A 6,667-nucleotide genomic window follows, 5' to 3' on the forward strand; every position below is an offset into this window, starting at 1 on the left:
AACCATTCTTTTCAGCGTTCTTCTTATGTAGCTAAAGGTCCCCTAGAGTATATACACTTTGATTTATGGGGGCCTACTTAGGTTATTACACTTGGTGGTAAAAGGTATTTTATATCTTTTATAGATTATTATTCTAGAAAAGTATGGCTTTATCTGTTACGGTCTAAAAATGACGCTTTTGCTGTCTTTATCACTTGGAAGAATGTTGTTGAAAACCAAACTGAATTTAAACTCAAGTGTTTGAAAACTGATAATGGTCTAGAATTTTGTAATCATGAATTCAATGAATATTGCCAACAACATGGTATAAAAAGACACTTGACTGTACCTGGAACACCCCAACAAAATGGAAATGCTGGAAGACTTAATAGGACTCTCCTAGAAAATACTAGATGCATGTTAGTTAGGTCAGGCCTTAGTCATAGTTTATGGGGAGAAGCTTTTACAACAACTTGTTATCTCATAAATAGATCTCCCTCCTCTGTTTTAAATTTTAAAACTCCCCAGGAAATGTGGACTGGAAATAAGCCAATTATTTCACATTTGAGGCCGTTTGGTTGCTTAACTTATGCTAAGATATATCAGGGTAAGCTACAACCTAGAGCCATCAAATGTGTAATGCTTGGCTATCCTGAGAGAGCTAAGGGGTATAGATTGCTTGTAGTTCAATCCCATGGTATGAAAATTATAACATCTAGGAGTGTAGAGTTTAATGAATCTGATTTTCATTATAAAAAGGAGCTAACAAGGGTTTCTGAGATGACAGGTACCAGTTTTGAACCTGAGATGGGAGGTGAAGAACCAAGGGAGTTCTATGTGCCTACTAGTGATCTTCAACCTTCGGAAGAGGAGTTTGACATTGGGCAGTTTTCTGCCACACCTAGTGGAAATTCAGAAGGCACAAGTGAAGTACCAACAGATTCAAGGTATGAGAGCAACTCTGAAGAATTTGAAAGTGATGCTCAACAATTAGGGGGAGAAAGGGAAGAAAATACTTCTAATTCTTCTTATAGTAATTCTCTTCCTCTTATGCATGATGATGTTATAGATAACTCTCAATCTGTTGTTGTGCATGATAACTTTAGTGATTATCAATTGACTAGAGATAGAGAACCTAGGATAGTTATACCTAATAGGAAGTATTTCTCTCGTAATGTTGAGCATGCTAGTTTGTTTGAAAATGTGAGTCTTGTGGATTTTGCATTTATGGCTACATCTGTTGGTAAAATTGAAAATTACACTCCGGACACATAATCACGTTGTCAAGTTTAAGGATGCCCATAAATGGATAAGTGCCATGGAAGATGAGTTAGAATCCATGAAAATAAATAAGACTTGGACTTTAGTTGAGAAACCTGAAGGTGCTAAACTTATTGATTGTAAATGGATATAAGATAAAAGAGGGTAATAGTGAAAATGATCCTCCTAGGTATAAAGTTAGACTAGTGGAAAAATGGTTTACACAAAGAGAAGGCATAGACTATAATGACATATTTGCCCCTGTTGTGAAATATAAAACTATGAGCTTACTTCTTGCTATGTATACTGTCTATAATTGGGAACTTGAACAAATGGATGTAAAAACTGCTTTTCTGGTGAATTAGATGAAACCATTTATATGAGACAACCCTTAGGTTTTATAGATAAATACCATCATAACCATGCTTGTTTGTTACATAAATCTATTTATTGATTAAATTTGTCCCCTAGACAGTGGAACTAAAAATTTGATACTTGCATGAGGAAATTAGGGTTTATTAGAAGCAGTTATGATACATGCCTTTATTTCAAGAATATTAAGTCTTTGTCTCCAATATATGCATTGTTGTATGTGGATGACATTTTGTTGATGTGTGCTTTTAAAGTTCTTATTCCTGGTGTGAAAAGAGACTTAAAATTACACTTTGACATGAAAGATTTAGGTGTTGCGAAAATGATTCTAGGAATCAGGATAATAAGAGATAGGAATAAGAAATGCATGTGGACAACCCAAAAGGACTATATTAAAAAGGTTCTAGATAGGTTTAGCATGGACAATTCAAAACCTACCTCTATACCCTTAGGCGGTCACCTAGAACTGACTAAAGAGACTTGTCCTAAAACAGACTTAAATAGAGATAAAATGTCTAAGGTTCCCTATGATGTTGATGTAGGTTTGATTATGTATGCTATGTTGTGTACTAGGCCTGACCTAGCTTTTGCCATTAGTGTGCTTAGTCACTTTGTGTCTAATCCAGGAAATGACCACTAGACAGCTATGAAATATGCTCTTAGGTATATAAGTGGAACTAAAAACCTAAGTCTTGTGTATTCTGAACATACTAATAAAAATGAATTGCATGGATTTGTGGATTCTGATTATGCGAGCAACAAGGATAATAGAAAGTCCACTACCGCTTTCTATTATACTTGGGCAGGAAAATGCATCTCTTGGAAAGCACAACAACAATCTGTTGTTGCACTTTCCTTGTCCGAGGAAGAATATATTGCTGCCATCGAGGCTGCTAAAGAGGCTTCATGGTTAACTGGGTTATTAAATGAAATCCAATATGTGACTTATGTTCCTGTTCTTCACATGGATAACCAATCTGCTTTGTACTTATGTAAAGATCATGTCTATCATGAACGATCTAAACATATTGATGTTATACCACTTCATTAGAGATATGGTAGAGAAAAAGAATTGTGGTGAAAAAGATTAAGAGTGATTTCAACCCGGCTGACTTTGGAACTAAGATTGTCACTGCTGACAAATTTGCGTTTTGTAGGAACATGTGCCACGAGTCGCGCTTTAGTCCTCATGATGTTCCCTGAGTCATCAAGCTTGTTCCTAAAGACCCAACACGTCCCAGTGATGGGCTTGTTAGGGGGCCTTAGAACCATCTGCCATACCTTGTGTCGCTCAAACTCCTAGAGCTGATCTTCCTACATTGCCACGATCTAGTCAGGGTCTTAAAGAACTTCCCTGATGTTCTTCGACTCGATGAGAGATACGAAGGAGTGAAATGCAGCAAGGTTGTGAAGATGGGAGCGCGTGAATACTCTATCTGAGAATGGGGTGAGGATTTGATCTAGCTTGTGAGAATTCTTCTGTTGGTAGTTCCTTGTGTTCATAGTCACTGCTTCAGGAATAAGATCGAGGGAAGTTGAGGCATAAGTAGAGGTGGAAGCAGCTGCAGGGGTCGATGAAGTAGAGGGCAAGGTCGCTGAAGAAGATGCTGGGGTCGCTGAAGGCGTTGCAGTCGAAGATGCGTCCGTGTTGAGGGTCACTGAAGCCTTCTTCGATGTCGCTGGAGCTTTAGGAGGCCTGCCTTTGAACTTGGAAGGTCTCCCTGGGCCTTGCTTGGTTGTCAGAGAAGCTTCTCGAGGGGAGATGAAAACATGAACGGTGTCGCTGACGCAGGCTGGGAGCTTGTGCTAGCAATGGGCAGATCCACCACGTTTTCAGCTTGACTGGAGCCTTCGTTGATTGGAGGATCCTCTTCAGGTACCTATGGTTGTTCCTCTTCTTGAGTGTCCTCTTGTGCTTCGTCGAGATCGGGGTCGTCTTCTTGTGCACCTTCATTCGAGGGAGCGTGAGTGGGAACCTCTTCATCGTTACTGTCAGTCTCGTGAGTGGAAACTAAGGAGGGATGGTGATGAGGCATGAGTGTTGAAGCGGCCTCGTTCGTCTCAGCATCATTTGCAACTTCCTTTGTAGCGTCCTATGGAACCGGTCGCTCGTCGAAGGAGACGTGAATACTTTCTTCAACCTTCCTTGTCCTTTGTTGGGCACCATGTAAGCCTTACTAGAGGGAGAATATCCAAGAAATATAGCTTCATCATTTCTAGCGTCAAATATTCCTAAATCAACCTTACCATTGTTATGCACGTAGCACTTACAACCAAATACACGAAGATGAGATAGGTTGGGTGTCTTCCCTTTGATGAGCTCATAGGGTGTCTTGTCTAGAATTGGTCTCAACATAGCTCGGTTCATTATGTAGCATGCAATACTGTCATCTTGTGCCCAGTAATGCTTAGGAAGGGAGCTTCCAAGAAGCATTGTGCGTGCCATCTCCTCAAGCATCCTATTATTTCTTTCCACGACACCATTTTGTTGTGGCGTCAGGGGTGCTGAGAAGTTATGATGAATTCCACGTTCCCTGCAAAATGTTAGGAACTGTCCATTTTTCGAACTCTAGCCCATGATTTGAGAGAATAGAGCTAAGAGGGACGCTAAGCTGCTTTTCAAGAAGTAGGACTAAGGATGAGAACTCCTCAAAAGCTTCATCCTTAGTTCTAAGTAAAAGCGTCCAGGTGAAGCATGAAAAATCGTCAATAATTACATAGATATATCGCTTACCTCCAGTGCTTTGAAGACAAATAGGGCCGCAAAGATCCATATGTAGCAGCTCCAGGGGTCGCTTTGTAGTGACCATCTTCTTTGTGGGCGCTAGAGGTTTTCTTGTAAGCTTTGCACGCGGACACTCTGAGCAATGGTTCATTGTGTCTGGCTTGATTTCTGGTAGTCCTCTTACTAACTCCTTTGCATGTAGCTTGTGAAGGAGATGGAGGCTAGCGTGCCCTAGCCTTTGGTGCCACAAGTTTAACTGCTCTTGAAGGGTCGCTAGACACAAATGCTTGGAGGGTACAAAAGAATGATCAAATAGATACGTGTTATCTATCCTCTTACCCTTCATTATTACCTCCTTGGACAAATCTTAATCAGGCATTTTGAGGTTGTGAGGTAACCTCGTTTCGTCCTTGGTCACAGATTTGGGCTACACTCAGGAGGTTGAATTTTAGGCTATCTACCAGGCTCACGTTACGGATTTGTATATTTGAAGTGAGTTGGACGCTTCCTGTTGCTTTGATGCGCCCTTGCTTTTTGTCCCCGAAGGAGATACTACCTCCTTCTCTCGATTGAAACGAGAGCAGGAAATTGGGGTCCCCAGTCATGTGGCAAGAACACCCACTATCAATGTACCACTTGTTCTTCGCTTCAACCTGCAATCAAGATAAATCAGACTTTGGTAACCCATCGAAGTCGAGGCTTCGTGGGTGGATTAGTAGAAGCGTCCCTTATATTACCTTTTCTAGGTTTATCAGCATGCTTAGGTGCTATAGGTTCAAAGTAGGAAGGGTCATTTAGATCTACTATTTCATTGGGCTTTGGCTTATACTTAGCACGTGATTTTTCTCTAAGTGCCTTCTTAGATGCGCACTCATGCACCATATGTCTGTTATTTCCACAGTGTGTGCAATAAAGATTGCCGCGCACATAACCATAATTTCCCTTTTTGGGACGGAAGGGAGCTTTTTGCTCGAGCTTGACCCTCTTAGGCATGGATTTAGCCTGCTTAACATACATCGTGTGAGCTTTTTCCCCATGATACCATTTATTTTATTTAGGGGTAACTTCAAGCGCCTTTATCTTATTTTCAAGGTATTCATTTTTACTCTTACAAGATTGCAGTTCTTGAGAGAGATTCTGAATTTTTACAGTCATTGAAATATCCTTAGAATTAGATGGGGTAGCTCGGATGTGTAGCCTAAACCAGGTCTAGAGCGTACTAGAACTGTTTGATTCACAGTCTTTGCATCAATAGATTGGTTTAGCTTGTTAAGTTTATCCAGGATAGAGTCAAGCTTGACTGAAACATTCGAGTCTGTGGGAGGGGCGCTACTTTTGCCTTTACAAAGCTCACAGAACTTTGTAACAACAACTGTTTCACTCTTCAGCCTTTTAGACAGATCGACTGCCTTAGTCTTGAGGATGTTGATCTCATCTGCATATTCACTGTTTTGGCTCATTAAAATATCATTATCCTCTATTAGTCCTTGACAAAGATCAATTAATTCTTGCTTAGGAAGGACGCTGAGTTTGATTGAGGATACCTGAATGGGTTGGTCATCATCAGATTCCTCATGAGCCATTAAGCAGCGGTCTTGCTTATCTTCACCAAGATCCAGCTCGTCATCTGAATCTCCCCATGTAGTAAAGAAAGCTTTCTTGGGTTCGCTTGTGCTTGAACTCGCAACGACCTTGGCATTGGTGCAGGTTTTTGCCAAGTGACCTTTCTGTTGGTAGTTATAACAAGTCACATTGGTGAGATCTCTCTTTACGCCCTGGTCCTTCTTGAAATTACCCTTGGACTTCAAGAATTTCTTGACCATTTTGGTCATTAGGACCACTTCAGCGTCCTCGCTCTCGTCTAGAGAAGTCTCGCTTTCCAGTTGTTGAAGAACCTTGGTAAGCTTGAGAGTGGTGCCTCTTGATTCTTTGATGGAGTGTCCTGCTCATTGTCCTTGATTTCTTGGACGTGAAACTTCCCAACGAGCACTGAGACGGGAAGTTCCTTTGTAGCTTCAGTCATTAGCATAATCTTCCTAATTGTATCAAATTTTGAGCTCACTCTGTGGGTTAATGCTAAAAGAGCGACCATGCCTCAGTGACTATTCCGGCGGCACTCATCTTTTCGGCTAAAACTTGGAATCTTGAGTGGTAGCTAGATACACTCTCGAATTCAGCCATTTTAAAAGAATGGAACTCCATTTGAAGATCAAACTTGCGGTTGTTCCTCATGTCGAAGCTCCCTTGATGCATGTCGACGACGACCTTCCACATGTCCTTAGCGGTTGGTAGGATCATTATCTTGTCAATATCTTTCCTTTGAAGAGAATT

This window comes from Phyllobates terribilis, unplaced genomic scaffold (genome assembly GCF_046119375.1).
Source record: "Phyllobates terribilis strain yellow unplaced genomic scaffold, ASM4611937v1 Scaffold_5036__1_contigs__length_55031, whole genome shotgun sequence".
Taxonomy (NCBI): Eukaryota; Metazoa; Chordata; class Amphibia; order Anura; family Dendrobatidae; genus Phyllobates; species Phyllobates terribilis.